Below are 19,144 nucleotides of genomic sequence, written 5' to 3'. Positions count from 1 at the left end.
TAATATACAATTTTTCTGTTTTTTTAGCTAATAACATTTTTTTTCAAAATCAGTTTTTTAAGAGGTTGGTCCTCACAAGTTTTCACAAAACACAAGAAATATAGATTCACATTGCAGTTCAACATCAGCTTCTGCCCCACTCCTTCTTCTACATATTATATAGAGGAGATTTTTTAGGGGGATGTTGAACAAGAAATAGGCAGAAGTCCATACAATTACAGCAAACTTGATTCAACATATTCTGGGCAGTTAATATTTCTTGTATAAATTGGGGGTTTATATGAATTCAAGTTTCTGTGATATCTTGACACGAGTCCCCTTCCCCATTTACATGTATGTACACAGTCAATCATTAGGGCCCCGCAAGGATTTGCGGGTGCCCTATAGTAATCACTCTGTCCGTCCGTCCTTCTGTCCGTCCGTCCGTCTGTCACTCTTCCGTCCACAAATTTCCTGTTTTTTTCTAATAACTTTTTTTATGGTTGCCCAATCAAGTTCAAATTTGGAATACATATTTTGATGCTAAGTTTGGTTCTCTATGTCTTCTGGTTTGGAGCTGGGGTGGTGGGGTAGATTCCTAACTATGCATAAGAAGAATGGGCAAAGAGAGATAACTGCTGAGAATGAATGGGCAAAGAGAGATAACTGCTGAGAATGTTACCATTGTATACATGGAAGGCTGTGCAATATTTCTCCTTTGGGATTAATTAACCTTCCACAGGAAGAAAATCCTAAGCTTTATCTTTATCTGTCACATTGAGATTAATAACTGCACTGCCTGTGTCTGCAAATGAACTTTCTTTTGAAGTTAAGGTCAATTTTGAATGATGTGTAGTATTGTGTACATTCTTTGAAATATGGATTTGAAATATAATATTCATATTTTTTTTGATTAAAATACCGTACACAATGATTTATGATAGTTTTATTGAATAGAGGCAAAGCCTAGGTATCATTGCATTGGTATCAATTCTTTGTTTTTTTAACAAATTTTATTTCATCCCATGTTAACCCACTTTATCCCGTGGATATGACTCATTGGATATTTTTTTGATATTCCACAGTTGTGACTTTCCAATGGAATTTGCCTAGGCATAATGAAGTAAAAATAATGTAGAGTTTTATAAACAGTGTAAACATTGATTGCGGTGTATAAAATATGGGATAAATAGAATCTCATGATTTGTAGTATAATATGATTTTTATCCAACTTGTGTGTTTTATCCCCTCACTAAGGCTCCAGAAAAAAACACTTTGTTGGATGAAAATCATATCCAACTACAAATCACGAGATCCTATATATTCCAGTTCTTTACATCTTCTGCCGGGCATTCATTTTTCATCATTGTTAATATAAAGAGGATGGAATTCAAAGTTTTTTTCACTTCTCTATATTAATTGTCATAGCGGGGCCCTTCCTGACTGGTCAGTTTTCTAGTTTCATAGGCATACATTATACGATGTTTCTAGTCATGTGACTGCAAATAACTGTAGTTTTTTTTCTTTATTATGTACATTTTCTCAAGTTTCCAATATCCTTGCGGCAATAAAGAGAATATCGAATCCAAGCTAACACCATCGAGTGAACATGTGCTCTTTTTAGATCTTGGAAAATCCACAACATTCGATAATGACGGAGATGACGAAAAATGCATATTATATTAAAACAAGAAGTTATCATTTTTGCATTAATCACCAATTTATAAAATCAGTTTTAATATATTTCAATCATAAGCTAAGTCCTTTAACAGTAAACCAAGTGTGCACCCTTGCTGAGATCGATGTCCAAGTTAACTGCGCTCACTGCGGGTGCAAGTGGTTTTCTGAAGTTTGAGTGGAGAAACGACAATTTTATATCTACTAATTACAGTTAAGATGTGTAATAATGGGAAAAAGAATTTTGCTTTGAAATAAACATGCATAGCGGGAAGCATGGCGGCACTGTGTGATGCATGGCGGGGGAAATTCACTGCATGGCGGTACCGCAATGCAAAATCACTGACTCCTCCTACAGTTTTCAAGATAGGAAGTTGTTCTTTTGCAGATCAATTGTACATATATCAGAGGTGTGCATATTGCTAAGATTTTGATTTCTGTCAATTTATTAAAAAAAAATACCAGCTTTTGAACTTAGTCATCTTTTGGCAAAATATTGCATATAGGGTACCCTTATAGTACGGATAACTCCTCCTACAGTTTTCAAGATAGGAAATTGTTCTTTTGAGATCAATTGTACATATATCAGAGGTGTGCATATTGCTAGGATTTTGATTGCCGATAATTTATGAAAAAAATACCAGCTTTTGAACTTTAAATAGTCATTTTTTTGGCAAAATAATGCATATAGGGTACCCACATTGTACGGAAAACTCCTCCTACAGTTTTCAAGATTGGAAGTTGTTCTTTTGCAGATTTATTGTACATATATCAGAGGTGTGCATATTGCTAGGATATTGATTTCTGATTATTTATGAAAAAAGTACCGGCTTTTGAACATTTTTTATCAAAATATTGCATATAGGTTACTCCATTTCACTGGATTCGGGTTGACATGGATTATGGATACAGTTCACATAAAAGAAAACCCGGTTTGCTGTCGTTTGCTGTCACATTGACAGCTTTTCACTTGTTTTATTATATGATTCCATGAGTAAATCAAACTACTCAAAACACTATTAAAGTCATCGTCCAACAAATCAGTCAAAACATGGTCATACTAAGAATTTGATGACACCTTCAGTTCCACTTCTGACACATCAAAATTAGTGCTGAAATTTTCGGGTAATTGGTCTCCTTCCTTTACCTCTTTCACACAAGTTTCAGCACGGAGAGTTTTTGATATTTTATCCGACATCCTGCGTTTAATCTCGGGCTCAGTCTGAACAGAGTAGGTTTTAAGACTGGACTCTGCTCGGTGCCCCGTGATGCACATAATGTGTCGACCTGCAAACAAACCTGTTGAGTCCAGGGTGTGTACCAGTGTTGAATGATTAGCGTACCTATGCGATAAGCCTGCTTTTTCAGGTATCCTTGACATCATGTTTCCTAGAGTATTGTGTCCCAGAGGTATGTTATACATGTAGTACCAAATATGTGAATTTACATTAAATGTTTGTGGCCTTTGAAAAAAATCTATCACACTTTGGATTTAAATGCCTTTTGTACTTCATGAACTATTTCACTGTATCATCATCTATAAAATATCATGTAAATTTTGAGAACTTTTAGAAGACATTGAATATTTTATGTATAATGTATTAGGACTTACTACCATAATAAATCATAAATATGGCCTAAATGTATATATAAATGACCAAATTCTGATACTTAATTAACTTCTATTCATCTATAGGTTCTTATATCTAGAAAAATGTTATTAGTCCCCTACCGGTTTCACCGGAGGGGACTATAGCTTTCCTCTGCGTCCGTCAGTCCGTCTGTCTGTCCGTCCGTCCGTCTGTCTGTCCCACTTCAGTTTTCCGTTGTTTTTTTCTGCATGCGTTTGACGAATGATGTGAAACTTGCTGAGCAGCTTAAAAATATCAAACAGCAGACCAAGTTTATACTTTTGTAGCGTCTGGTCAACACAATTTCCAGAAATTTAATTTTTTTCACTCCAATTTTTTTATTGATCGGGTTCGTTATCGGTCTCAGTGTGTACTAAATGAACGAGGACATTATGTGGTCAGTAAAATAATAAATAATATCGTGCATTATTTGTATTATTACATTTATCATTTCTAATAACAAACAAATAAGTTCTGTAAAATGGTGTCAAGTATTGTGTAAATTTTAACGGCAGGGTTTTATCACTATTATTATTAAAATCGGGTTCGTTATCGGGTTTGGGCTGTTGAATGATAGTTTGCTTTGCTTCAAATATGTATTTTTTTAATGGATTTTTGAGATTGTTTGCTGTTTATTATAATCATTTTTCTTAATTTCATACTAAACAATTACTACATTTATGATAGGGGATATTTAATATACAGGGTCTCAAACTTTTGCCATTCTCAATCAAAGGGGTTACCGGTAGGGGACGTGTATTGCTTATGCAATACTCTCAGAATGCTTGTTATAAATAGCTTACAAACCTGGCATTGCGTACATTCTTCCTTCAGCTGTGTTGGCTTCCATATGATGGTTTTACCTGAGTTCGTCCTTGTCCATGTATATGTAAAGATGCTTCTCGGCATCATGCCCAGCGCTGAAATCTGAGATCCTGAACTGTTGTAAATTTTTACGACCTTGACCGCCAAAATAAAGAACAACATTTACAAAAAATTTCTCTAAGAGTTTTAAGTTGTTTTCTAAATCAGATGATTGGTACATCAGTTTTAAGTCATTCTTTTCAATAGAAGGGTAATGTGAAATTCTCCCTTCCTGTTTAGTTTTGATTCTTTGGTTGCAGCCTTAAAAGCGAGTTGAGATTTTTATACCCCAGCTCCGAAGGAGAAGGGGGTAAACTGTTTTATCCTTTTGTGTCTGACTGTCCGTCTGTCTGTCCGTAACAAACATTTCTGTCGCATTTTTCTCAGCAACTGTTTATCGCATATGCTTGAAGTTGTAACAAACTTTTTGATTTAGGCATGCCATATCTTGGGATATATTTTTGTACCAATCGGACATCAACTTCCTGTTAAATGACAGGTTTTTTGTTTTAGCCAAAATTTTTAAACAAATTTTCATTAAAGATTTCTCCAACTATTTATAGCAGATGCTTGAAATTTTAAAACACTATTTGTTTAGGCATGCCATATTGTGGGATATATTTTTGTACCAATAAAACGTCAACTTCCTGTTAAATATGACTTTGTTTATTTCTAGCCAGAATTATTAAACCATTTTCGTCAAAGATTTCTCAGCAACTATTTATCGCAGATGCTTGACATTTTAACACACTATTTTTTAGGCATGTCATATCGTGGTATATATTTTATTACCAATCGGACGTCAACTTCCTGTTAAATAGGACTTTGTTATAGCCCCCGCAAACGAAGTTTGGGGGGGTATATTGGAATCACCTTGTCCGTCCGTCTGTCTGTGCAGAATTCATGTCCGGCCCACATCTTTCAGCTGATAGATGTGCATTATATTTTCCAGTGAAGGGACATGCAAAACAATCATAAAGACACGTCTGTCCACCTCTATAAAGAGAATTTTTTATTCTATCAGTAGGTCGATGTACAAAGATGGGCATTATACCCACATATCTGCACTGATCATATTTCGATTTATCTTGCGAATTTACAAGATAATGGACATTTGCAACCTAGCTTTTGCGTAATTTTTCGTAGATAACTTGCGATCATGTTTTCATTTAAAGTTGCATTGCGATTTTGATTGACACCCTTCACGTTTATATTGATATTAATTTTGCTCTTGTGCATTTCTTTAAATCAGCTGTTATATTTTTTTGCACTTTCCCATAATTTGTTTGCTATTGATGGCACGTATATAAAGTACAACTCAATTATATAAAGGGCACTGTGATAAATGATAAAAGTAATAAAGGTACTAAAAGTAAATCAAACAACATGAAACTACAAAAAGTGTGTTTAAGCAGTCTCATCAAAGGCTTGAAGGAAACAAGTATGTGTTATTTCAAACCGAAAACAAATTCTTATTTCGATGAAATCTATATAATAATATAGCACTGAGCTCTAACTTCAACACTGTCATTCCTCTTTACCTTGTAATATCTATTTAATACAATGAATCTGTTTTGTTGAGAAATTCAAATGATTAAACATCATACATGGCAGACACAGCTGTCTAAATAACTTCGCATTGTTTTAACTGCCAATTTTGTTGCCTTTTGATTATTGTCGGCATCTTTATTGGTAAGAAGTATATCGAATTGTTCTTCATCAAGTGATGCAAATTGTGCCATTTTGTTTTGCCTGCAAATGATCCAACTGAATGCAGTGAGAAACATGAAATTTCATTGGATCATAGAATAACGATAACGAATCATATCAGTTTGGAAATCACCGATCTATTTTTAGTCCTATGTAGCAAAAATCAAATGTTATATTGACCTCCTCACGTGCAGGTGAACATAACGTTCTGTTTTTTCTACATTGTTTGGTATGAGCCAATCAGAGAGCTAGGAATTAATCAATCATATATTAACATATGATATATCATAGCATATGATCTGTTGATTTGATATTGTATTATATTTTGGTATAAAAGATCATTAACTATGATTTTCATAATTCATGTTTTATGATCAAGTTGTTCTTAGAAAGATGATGCATCATCTTGGTGAGCTTTGTAATCTATGATTACCTATGTTTTTTGTTTTTGTTTTTTTTTTAAGGGGGGGGGGGGGGTTCTATCAAAGTTTTAATTTAGATAAAAATCTTGAAAGTGAGACAGATATAACGAAGTATAACGAAGTAAATTCTTTGCTCCCTAGGACTCTGTAATAACTGAACCGAGTTTTACTGTTAACTTTAAAACTGTTTAGTACAACAGTAACAGAGGTTGAAGAATGTTGAAGTAATGATGTCATGGTCTATGTATGATTGTATAACACCCTTGAAATGAAGTCTACTTGGTACTATAAGTTTACTTTTTACACAATTGTATATTGTAGATGCGATTACAATCATTCAAACCAGTCCAGTCCAGTCCATACAGTATTGTTAAGGTATGGTGTAGATTTTTGCACTGTCATGATTTGAGATATATTAGTCAAAAACTATATTTTGAGTAGAAATTATAGATTTCATTAAAAAAAAAGAAATGCTATTTTTGGTGATTCATGCTGGAATGAAGTTAGTTTGCATTGCAGAAAAAATACATAACCTGCATTAGAGAGTTATCTAAATATTTTCTGCGATGATTCTTTCTAGAGCCTGCATGAATCTCCAAAAGTAGCTTTATTAGGTCACCCAAAATGACTCCGGTGACCTATTGCAATTGGTTTTCGTCCGTCATTATGCGCTCAGATTTTACATTGTGTGTTAACTTTTAAATTTTAACTCCTTCAAATCTAGATGTCCAATATTTATGTCTCCCCTTTCAAAGGGGAGACATATTGTTTTTGTCGACTTTCTTATTCTTATTCTTCTTATTAAGGTCTTCCGTTTCCAACGGGAAGACCTTATTGTTATTGCTTTGTTTCTTTTTCCCTTTTATTATTTTTTTTTTTTCTTCCGCTTTTTTGTACAAGCGATTTCTTGAAAATGGCTTGACCGATTTTCGTGAAAATTTCAGATCTTGTAGATATTGATAAAAACCTTATATATAATTTTTTATTTTAATGACGTCATTTCCGTTCGGGAGATATTGACGTTTTAGTGATTTTTAGAGGGTCATTTTGTCCTGCTATCTCCTCCTAAACGAAAAAAGATATTGAATTTAAATTTTCTGGGATTGTAGACAAAAGATTGTAGATGTGTTTAAAGGCATTTATGGTTGTCTGGCTTCAAAGGCGTCGAAGCTCGCCTGGACCCGAAAATCGAGTTTGAAAAAACGACATAATTTTTAATGGTTTTCGTTCTTTATCTCCTTTCCTGAAAATATTTTACTATAACATATAGAGCAAATAAAATTTATATTTACAAGAGCTTTCATTTGATAACAAGAAAAAGGGGCTGGTCCCTCAATTTAGGGGCCAAAAGGGCTCTAAAGTCTTTCTTCCATAGCCCTTTACTGAGAAATATTTTGTAATATGTTAAAGAAGCAAAAATGTTTATCTTTCACTAAAAAAACTATACATTATAAATTTTTATTCTGCGTTACGTGATTAGGGGTTTTAAGGGGCCAGAAGTCCAAAACTTCGATCGAATATATCTCAAAAAGGACAAATATTTTGAAAAGCAATATAGAATAAAAGATGCTTAGAATGATGTTTTAAACAATATTCAATCATAAAAGTTTCGTTATCTGGCCCCAATAAGGAGATTAGGGGTCGGCCCCTAAAATGTCCTATCCCAGATAGCTCTAAAACGGCAAAGAATTTCTAAACACTTGTTGAACAAAATATGTTTAATATCAAAAGAACTTTCGTATGATGCCAAGAAAAAGGGGCTAGCACTTCAATTTAGGGGCCAAAAGGGCTTTAAAGTCTTTCTTTCATAGCCCTTTACTGAGAAATATTTTGTCATATGTTTAAGAAGCAAAAATGTTCATCTTTCACTAAAAAAACTATACATTATGAAAATTTTATTATGCGTTACGTAATTAGGGGTTTCAAGGGGCCAGAAGTCCAAAACTTCGATCGAATATATCTCAAAAAGGACAAATATTTTGAAAAGCAATATAGAATAAAAGATGTTTAGAATGATGTTTTAAACAATATTCAATCATAAAATGTTTCGTTATCTGGCCCCATTAAGGAGATTAGGGGTCGGCCCCTAAAACGTCATATCCCAGATAGCTCAAAAACGGCAAAGAATTTCTTAACACTTGTTGAACAAAATATGTTTAATATCAAAAGAACTTTCGTATGATGCCAAGAAAAAGGGGCTGGCCCTTTGATTTAGGGGCCAAAAGGGCTCTAAAGTCTTTCTTTCATAGCCCTTTACTGAGAAATATTTTGTAATATGTTTAAGAAGCAAAAATGTTCATCTTTCACTAAAAAAACTATACATTAACGATAATTAACGATATCAACTAAAATATAAAAGACTTTTGAAATTTAGTAATATTAACACTAGCAATAAAAATGTCGCATGCATTTACCATTATATTGATTACTGGTAAGCTATTTTTAAGGAACTTAACCCAGTAATAGACTCTTCCGCCATGCTTGTTTAAATTGAAAGTAAGAGCAGGGTTTACATCGAACAGAGACAAACATTCTGGATTTTTCAATTCATATCAGACGATGAAGAAATAATTTTCTTAAATGTGTTAGTGACTATGAGCTACAGAGAGTTAATTTCGAAAGATACACCGAAAGTTTTTTTTTAAAAGATACCTTGATATAATTAAAAAAAAGAAAATTAAACAGAACATTTCCGGAATTTCAAGCGTCATTGGTTTTCTTTTTAATACTAGCTATATCAAACATGGCAGAAATATTTGGAATGACTTACGAAGTTACGTATCAGTCTGATGCAGGAGTGAGGACTGCAGTATATTATTAAAGAAGTAATAAATCTTTTGATTGTAGTTGATGGAAATAAAAAAAAAAAATTAAGTACCGTATTTTCCCGGTAGAGGGGGCATTTCAAAACAGATAATCTGGACATTTTTTATATTAGTGGATGAACGTAGTTTGAGCACAAAGGTATTTACTATTATTGAAATATCAAGCAAAAAGTGGTGGAAGCAAAAACTCGGGACAGAGTATAGAAATCGATCGATCATTTGTATGACTTGAAAATGACGATATATACGACATTATAGGTACATTTGCTAAATTTTTTATTTAACAATAATCAAAGAATTGGACAGTAATTAATCAATGAACTATAATCACTCTTATAACGGTACTCTTTATATACACAGGGAGTGAAATTGCCGTAAAGATCTCAGCCTTAGGGCAAGATTATTAACACAACCGGTGTCAGCCTATTGTATAAACAGTAGTATTGATAATTGCCGATTACGTATTTTAAGATCGAATTTGACCATAAAATATTTCTGATTTATACTTTCCACTAGCAACTCTTTACTAATAAAATAATTAAATTTAAAAAAACATCCCCCGGACCTACTGCAATATTTTCTTCCATTCAAATTTGGTTTCAGTTTTACTGCGCAATGTTATCTTCCTACTAGTGATACATAGAACCATGTGACGATGTGTTTATAAAAACGGAACGGTAAAACTTTTAATTGATTAAAGACAATGTACCATTTTTTTATAACTGTTATTGTTACCGTATGTATTTTAGTGTTAACAGATGAGTGAAAATGATAATTATTAAAGATGAACAGTGAATTCAACAACGTAATTTTCCATCACACAGCCAACTCAAGATGATTAAAACCAAGATTTTTAATGCTATTTTTAACAATTTTCTGACCTCAAGTCTACGACAAGTCGAACAAGACGATAAGTCGGGTGCTCTGCCTCAGAGTAAAAAAATACCGACTAATCGTCGGAAAAATACGGTATATTATTATTTGCATAAAAATAAATGAGCACCTAATTCAATGGATACTCATGCATTAAGTGTCAACTTCGAACTGACATGTTTAAGAAGTCTACACATATATACCCACTTAGTATAACAAACTATCAAATATGCTTAATACCTTGTCTATGACATCTACGAATATTCGTATACGAATCGAATAGCACTCATGAATACTGATTTATGGTATTCGTTTCAGCACTAAAAACGATGTTTACATGCTTATTTATTACAAATGCAGCGTTCAATAAATTGCAAGTCAAGTTTACTGTTTAAATATGGCCAAGTTAAAAGATATATTCAGTCTTCGTTTAAGCCACGTGTGGAATTGCAAAGCTTCTTTTTCCTTTGCGAGGATAATATCGTCATGTCTTGTAACTAATGTTATCACAGGAAGTGGCCTCTTTCATCGTTCAATGTAAAACACATGCATGAAAACTTGTCATTCAAGCGACTTAATAAAGCCTTTGTGTGCCTCCGATTCAAAGTCACACGCTAATTTCAAACCCGACGAGAATTTTTGACCACAATGGCTTCCAAAATGGCTATCTATCAAAACAAGGAATGTATTTTGAAGAAAAGCGGTAGATTTTTAAATAAAAGCGGTAGGCGGGAGACAGAGCTAAAAAGTGGTAGACTTCTGCGTAAATTGGTAGAGTTAACATGTATGGTCCTGATGCCAACAACTCTTTAATCTTTGGCCCTAAAGGTTTCATACCATTAGCATTACCCTAATCTGCAGTGGAACCCTCAGCAAACATCTGAGCTAATGGTATCACATCGACATTCTCTGTACTGAAATCATTCCTGGTCCAGCGTTCAAGAGCTCTTTGACAATATTTACATTCTCCACAAGACAAGTCTGATCAACTGAATTTGTGAAGAATAGCTCTGACAACTATTCGCAATGTCTCACGACAAATCATCAGCATTTACATGCTTCTTACCAGACCGATGGACATATTGTATTGACTCAGTTCTTCGAGCCAGCTTGCGATCTGATTCTGTGGATTTTTAAAGTTCATCAAGCATACCAGACTATGGTGATCCATTTTGATTGTACACTCACGACCAAGAAGGTAGTCTCTAATCTGTCAAGTAAACTTTATCACAGCTAGCAACTCTTCACGTGTTGTGCAATATCGAAGTTGCTCTGTTGACAACACTGCGCTTCCATAGCCTATTGTTCTCTCTTGTCCATCCTGAATCTGACTGAACTCTCCACCAACAGCAAAATCTGAAGCGTCCATGTCAAGAATAAAATGCCCTGTGCTGGTTGGTATTGCTAACACTGGTGGCTCGAGCAGTAAATTAGTCAGCTTATCAAATGCTTCTTGTTGTTCCACTTCCAACTGAAACCCATTCTTTCCAGTCAAATCATACAAAGGTGCTACAATTTAGAGAAATGCGGAATGTAGCTACTGTGATCGTTTGCAAAACTGAGAAACCTCTCGACTGCTTTTACATCCTTTTGTATGGGCCATTCCTGTAATGCCTCTAAATACTGATCTCCCATCTTAACACTATCTTTGCTTACTGTGCACCCCAAAAACTCTACTTTAGGACAAAATAATTCACACTTGCAAGGTTTGAACTTTAGTCCAAAACTGCGGAAACGCTAAAAAACTTGGCGCAAATTGTCCAAATGTTCTTCTGGAGTTTTGCCTAACACTAGCACATCATTCAAGAATGCAGGAGCGATTTTCCAGTTAAGGCAGTGCAACACTTAATTGATTGCTCTGGAAAATGTTGCAGTGGCATTACATAAACCAAACCCCATCCGCTTAAATTGAAAAAGTCAGTACTTAGTGATGAAGGCAGTTTTCTTCATATCATCTGGGTGTATCTTTATTTGCCAGTAAGTAAGCTGCACCAGTGTCAAGCTTTGAAATCCATTTGTTTCCTGATAATGTATCCATACAATCCTCGATTAGTGGCAAGAAAAACTGTCTGATTGTGACCTTGTTCAGTGCTCGATAGTCAATGCACCATCTCACGCTTCTGTCCTTTTAACGAACAAGCACTTTAGCTGCAGAGGTGCGGTGCATCCACTGCTTAATGTGGCGTGCATTGCCAGTGTCAATACGATGCTCATTCTCTACAAAATTGCCCAAATCTAAATCACCGGCGGCGAGTAATATCTGAAACTCACTTTACAAGACTGACTGCTTCCTGGCAGACTTCTGCAGAGCATTTTTCTTCAGATATCTGAGAAAAGAACAGACATCCTCGCAATCCTTTTGCCCCTCCGTTGACACCCGATGCACTGAAGCCTCACTGTTTTTGACTGCACAAGCTGCTGTTGCTTTTTCGACAACACTTCCTGTTTTAACAATATGACTGCAGTCAGTCATATTCATGACACACAATTTGCCCTTGTTCCCAGAAGCATTGTATAAAGTCCTGGAAGCAACAACACCCACTGTGAAGAATCCACATCCGATGAGATGATACAATCAACACCATTTGACATTTCTATCATGCCTGGTACCCCTTTGACTCTCAGAGTTCCTGTCTGAAAGGAAATTTGTGCACCATGTGACCTAAGGAAATCAATTCCTAACAACATCCTGCAAAGGACAAACATAATTCAAACCTATATCCACCAACTGTTACCTCAACCTTAACCAAGAATTGAGCAGGCATACCTGCAGTTCCCTCACCCGCAAGTCGAATGTTTGACTCCTCAAAAATGTGCGGCTTGGGTTGCATAGAGTCATAAACCTATTGTGATTCTATTGTAATATCTTCGGCTGTGTCAACTGTGGCATTCACCTCCATACCCGCTATTTCAACCAACACATGCCAGTGATTTCAATAAGTTTTTGAATAGAAGGAAAAAAATTTGGAACAGCAGGCAACCTAATCTCGGCGAGGAGTCTGGGGGCCGCCTCAGGCCCCCAGCGGGTCCAGGGCAGAGCCCTGGTAGGGGGACCCGGGGGCAAAGCCCCCCGGCCGAAAACGAAAATAATCATTTTTGAAGGTACTTTTGCTGCTTCTAAGGCCATCTAAAAGTATATGTTTTATGAAATGTCTACTGCTAGACAAACTCAAAAATTCCAAAATTATGAGGATGTTAGGCTAGCTATCATAAACACAGCTCTAACCAATAGGAGGTATCCTCATTAGAGCTTAATTGATTAAATTGAAAAGGTGAGTAATGTTTTGGTGTTGCACATTAGTTTTAACCTTTAATAAATATTTAAAGATTTCATTAAAAGCACTATTTTTTTAAATTTTAGTTTTTTAAATATTATATAGCACTACTGTAATTATTTTAAAGAGCTGTGATAAACTGATAATATAAACGAATAAGCATGCTGATTGGCTTTTTTTGTAGTTAATTAAACGTAAAATGTTCATTTTTTTCTTAAATAAGTCCACAAAACCGTAAAATATCGACCCGGGTTTGCCTACCCATTTTACCAACTTGGAAATCAACAATTGTCGATTATTTCTAAATACTCATTGTTTTGCAGAAATATTTACGGCGAATACAGTTATACTGATTGGTGACATATCCTGAAAATTTCAATGAGATTGGTTGATTGTTCACAAAGAAAATTAAAAAATATCGATCTGCCCCGGCTTTTATTTCGCCCCGGCCCAGATTTGCCTACCCATTTTACCAAGACTCCGTTGATCTGGGTCATTGACGTGTTACTATTTTGATGCCATATTTTCAAACGCATTAACGATAAGGATTTTGCACTCGGAAGGCCTCGGGTACTAGGCTAATCAAGCTCCTATGGGAGAATATCGGCAGAATTTTTTAAAGACGGAAATCTCAGCCGAAAAATTTTATTATACAGGCGGTTAATTTTGCCGGTTGCCGGCTCTTATTGAAAACACTGCATGCCATGCCCCAGAACCTTCACCCTGATTACCAGACTGAAGAGAAGGTATAACATAAACAGCACTTACAGACAGATTTTCTGCAAATGTAACCCAACCCCTCGTGGTCGGTGGTGTAACAGAAACATTTGGCTCAGTGTGCTCTGTATTTTTAATAGTGGGGTTTGGGGGGATTGCATTATATAAATAGTGCCTGTTTGGGAGGGTAACAGTTGAAATTGACACCCCGAGAAAACCATTGTCAACCGACGCGAAGCGGAGGTTGACAATGGTTTTCGAGGGGTGTCAATTTCAACTGTTATCCTCCCAAACAGGCACTATTTATTTTGTTATACTGAATGTCTTTTTTAAAATTTTTAAGAAAATTTTACTGCTTTTATATAGGAATAACGTGAATTCTACAGCGAACCGTACGCGCATAATTTTCGCGCATGTAACATTTTTTAATGTTATCCGTTGCCAAGTGCGTTGCTAACGCTGAGGGTAATAGTAAATATTATTAACTGCGTCTTAACCAATCAGATTTCAGTATTTAACATGAAAGTATAACAAAATAAATTGTTACGTGATTTTTGCAGATAGTTTCACCTCATGTGACCTGGCTGCTTACAAACATAACAATTAATTCGCCTTCTATCCTACTGACGACCTGACTAGTAACACCACAAGATGGCACCTGGCTGCGGTGTTGTCCTGTATTTTTTTCTACAGCATTACTAGAGCTTTCTACTGGACGCCCCCTTGACACATACTCAAGAGAATGATTTTCTACAGGTGATACTGACCTTGGGTACCTAACTTCATTTGGAACTGACCTAATAGCCCTTGGCGATGAGCAATTGCACAACGACTCAACTGGAATGTCTTAACCCTCTTAACCCTTTCTTTCATAAGACTATGCTAATAAGACACCCTTATTTGCATAGGATTTTAAGAAATTTTTAAGATTTTCATCATTTTTGAATGAATTGTACACCATTTTTCTAAAAAAAACCATGCAGTTCATGTGGGCCCAACATTATATAAGGGTTCTTTTGTCATTTAAAAATATTATATTAACCAGACTGTAATAAAAACTAACCTAGCCTGTAGTTAAATTCATCTTGTACCATAGCTTTGCGAGTTTTCTATTGTTAAAAGTGTGAGTTATATTTACATACCCCACACTTTTTTTTTATAACTCCGCCCACTATCTCGAGAAAAAACAACATCAACAAGTTGTTTTTTAGGGCGTCCATAATACTCCACAGTAAGAGCTTCCTCCAGATTTAAATTGCCAAAACTCAACACGGATAAATGACTCGACTAACTTACATGTAGTTCGTCGAATAAATCTCATTTTTAGCTCAAGACAAAACAATATCGGCAATGGCTTTGTCAGAAAGACTCTATTTTAATTTTCCTCTCCATGTGTTTGGACAAGCAGAGAAACGTGTGTTAAATGAAATAGGGGTATCCCGTTTAAAGGTTTTATATAAAGTCAATCACGTGATAGGAAAGCGGTTGAATAGAAAACTTGTTTTATGGACAGAGTGAATAGCGGTAGCCAATCGAATTCAAAATTAACCATTCACGGTTTCGCGGCATGCATTTCTCAAATAATTTTTTTTTTGTTGTTGTTGCTTATTGATTGATTTTGATCAAAATATATATGAACATGTTTTTTCAGCCACTTAAAAAACATACATTGATACAGAGTATCAAATAAGATTTTAAAAACTAATTACCTTCATCAATTTTAATTTAATTTCAATTGTTTAAACAGAAGCATTGCACAATTTACTGTTCGTACACTTTGAAGCAAATATCGACACTATAAGTCGGAAAATGAATGAATATGAAATAAATATATAACAATGAGAAGTCAATATATTCATTAGGGCTATAAATTTTTTTTAAATGAAGAATAATAAATCTTTGTCAGGGATAGAAAGTCATTTTGGAAATTCACGCAGTACAATGTACATATATAAAGACCAACGTATTGGCACCGTATTGTTTAGAGGCAAATGCACTCCCAATATTACTATGATAATAAGATATAATGAATAATCGTAAACTATGGTACAAGTAACTTAACCCATATAATATTGTTGATTATGTGCAGATACCCGCTGGGCGTGGTCATAACGACACTCGGGAGCTACGCTCCCTCGTGTCATTATGACCAAGCCCATCGGGTATCTGCACATAACCAACAATATTATATGGGGTAACTACTACTTGTCCAAGAATAATATGTGGCTATGTGGACCTACTTATGGACTTGAAAGACTTGGATGCTGAATCTGGGTCCTAAATTTCAGATGCTGAAGGAGGTTAAGGTGTTTGGAGTAGGTTAAAGTTTTTGTTGCAGGTGCCCTTTGATAGCAATATCCAAGTTACTGCTGGTCCGTTCTTCACCAATCTTGCATGGATGGTGTGTCTTATAATACTGATGCACCAGACAGGCTTGAGTGCTCCGAATCTTAGCTATAGGTTTCGGATGCTGGAGGAGGTTAAGGTTTTTGGAGCAGGTTAAAGTTTTTGTTGCAGGTGCCCTTTGATAGCAATATCTTAGTTACTGCTGGTCTGTACTTCACCAAACTTGCATGGATGGTGTGTCTTATGATACTGATGCACCAGACAGGCTTGAATGCTGAGTCTGAGGCATAAGGTTTTGGATGCTGGAGGAGGTTAAGGTTTTTGGAGCTGGTTAATATTTTTTGAGCAGGTGCCCTCTAATGATTATATCTTAGGTACTCCTGGTCCAAACTTCATCAAACTTGTGTGGATGGTGCGTCTTATTATACTGATGTACCTGAACGGCTTGAATACTGAAAATGAGCCATAGGTTTTGGATGCTGGAGGAGGTTAAGGTTTTAAGAGCTGGTTAAAGTTTTTGAAACAGGTGCCCTCTGATGATGATATCTTAGTTATTACGTGTCCTAACTTCACCAGACTTCCATGGATGGTGCGTTTTATGATACTGATGCATCTGACAGGCTTGAATGCTGAGTCTGAGGCAGACTAGGTTTCGGATGCTGGATGAGGTTAAGTTTTTTTTAACAGGTCACATGTTACATAGATAATAGTACTATTTCAAACTTGCATAGTTGATTAAACTGTAATATGAATGAATCGCAGAGGAAGCTTCAGACGCAGAGCTTGATCTCCATTATCAAGGATGCTAAAAGATAAATCTTAGTTATTACAGGTCCTAACTTCACTAAACTTGCATGGGTGATGCGTCTTATGATACTGATGCACAAAACGATCGAGTCGATTAAAACATCTTATTAACGATCGGGTCGATTAAAACATCATATTAACGATCAGGTCGATTAAAACATCTTATTAACGAATATTTACAAATCCTTTAAAAAAACCTACATTAACAAATAAATTTAGCAAACTTTGTTGTTTATTGTGTTCCTGTGTTATGTTCAAGATCACCATTTTGACAAAGCACCTGATGCGTGATCAATAGTTACGCAACAATTTCCGGTAGCATATTTTGTGTCTCATGCCCGACGATATAATGTAGTATAGTGATATTACATGAACTTTGGTAAGTAAGGTAAAAGAAGTTTTAAAATAAAATTGTGTTTCCCATTTTATGTTTGATTTCTTTTAAGTTTAGTTATTGAATAATGAATTCAACTTAAAACGTTTACCGGTAATTAAATAGACAGTGTCACTGATAGGGACTCATTATATTCTTCCTCTGTCCATGGGAAATCGCTGTCTGCGTAGATAGGATCGTCGTCTTCATCGTCGTCTTCTTCTTTCTGGTTGTCGCTCTTGTCATCCCAAAGCAGGTCGTCCTCAATCCCGTCCATGGCGTTGGAGATCCCACACTTCTTGAAGGCTTTAACTATGATCTTCTTAGGAAGCTCCAACCATGCGTCTAGAATCCACTGGCATATGGTAGGGAGATCTGGCTTCCTGCGTAGTCCCCCTTTGGTGTAGCTATGGTCCCCATTCAGCATCCACTCGTTCCATTTTCTCCGTAGACTGTTCTTAATGGGCTTGTTGATGCTCACATTTAGTGGTTGCAGTATGCTGGTCATTCCCCCTTCTTCTTCTTTAGTAATTTCTTTGTCTTCTCTGTCTTGTGACATCTGAAGGCGTCCAGTACAAGTAGGCTTGGCTCGCTGGGTCTTGTCCTCTTCCCCCATACAGTCTTGATCCAGTCGTGCGTCAGGTCTTTGTCCATCCATCCTTTTTCGTGTACTTAAACTATCACTCCGTCAGGAAATTTCTCTTAAGGCAGAGTTTTCCTCTTGAAGATGACGTATGGCGGCAGCTTCCCTCCATAGGCTGTACACGCAAGCATGACTGTGAATCTGTTCTTTTCATTTCCCGTTGCCTTAATGTTGATAGTTCTGTCTCCTTTGGTGGCGACTGTAGTGGTGTAGGGAATGTCGAAGGTTAGTGGCGTTTGATCAGCATTCCCGATCTGATCAGGGGCGTAGTCGTTCCTTTTTCTTTGCTGTATAATGAACCGCTGGAAATCTGTGACTTTTTCCTCGTAGTCTTCAGGCAGGCGCTGGGCTATGTGCGTTCTTCTTCTCATTTACAGTTTGTGTCGCCGGAAAAATCTGTAACACCATCCCTGGGAGGCCTTGAAGTTCGCAATCTTCATCTGTTTGGCGATGATCTTTGCCTTGATCTTTACTTCTCCCATGGATACGCTAACCCCCTGCTGCCGCACGTCCTGGATCCAGGCGTTGAGCTGTTCTTCCATCTGTGGGTGGAAGGTCTCTCTGCCTCTCTCTGCCATCTTCTTTGGGAGTTGTTGAAGCCGGTCTTTCTTCAGCCGCCACTGTCTGATGTTCGCCTAGTTGACCTTGAATTATCTACCCGCAGCTCGGTTGCCTTTCGTCTCGGCATACTTGATGATCTTCAACTTCTCCTCCGTTGTGTAGGAAACTCTTTCTTTACCCATCATTGAATTCTCAGATGATGTTTGATACCGATGTAAATCATACCCCCATATTTATATAAAATTGTAAGAACGAAAAACAATACATATTTTGTAACTCCGCCCATTTAATTATGATAAAAAGCGGCTTGACGTGTTTTTAGCTCACCTGAGCTGAAAGCTCAAGTGAGCTATTCTGATCACATTTTGTCTGTCGTCTGTCTGTCCGTCTGTCCGTCTGTCCGTCCGTCCGTCCGTCCGTAAACTTTTCACATTTTCAACA

At 36.1% G+C, this 19,144-nt stretch overlaps 1 long non-coding RNA gene and 1 pseudogene across 2 annotated transcripts in view; one reads left to right on the top strand and one right to left on the bottom strand.

Moving 5' to 3' along the window:
• The window catches only part of LOC128169662 (hemicentin-2-like), a 307,406-nt pseudogene that overhangs the window by 204,329 nt on the left and 83,933 nt on the right, over nt 1-19,144 (bottom strand).
• LOC128169657 (uncharacterized) overlaps nt 1-19,144 on the top strand; it is a 78,034-nt gene that overhangs the window by 48,768 nt on the left and 10,122 nt on the right. Inside the window, exon 2 of one of the 2 annotated variants that reach the window (XR_008241569.1) lies at nt 6,605-6,658. The exons of the other annotated variant lie outside the window; for it this stretch is intronic. This is a non-coding gene — a long non-coding RNA (uncharacterized LOC128169657). The remainder of the gene's footprint in view (nt 1-6,604; nt 6,659-19,144) is intronic. 2 annotated transcript variants of the gene reach the window in all.

Source organism: Crassostrea angulata, unplaced genomic scaffold (assembly GCF_025612915.1).
Source record: "Crassostrea angulata isolate pt1a10 unplaced genomic scaffold, ASM2561291v2 HiC_scaffold_167, whole genome shotgun sequence".
NCBI lineage: Eukaryota > Metazoa > Mollusca > Bivalvia > Ostreida > Ostreidae > Magallana > Magallana angulata.
The sequence above is the reverse complement of the archived record's forward strand: the minus strand, read 5'-3'. Positions and strand labels throughout refer to the sequence as shown.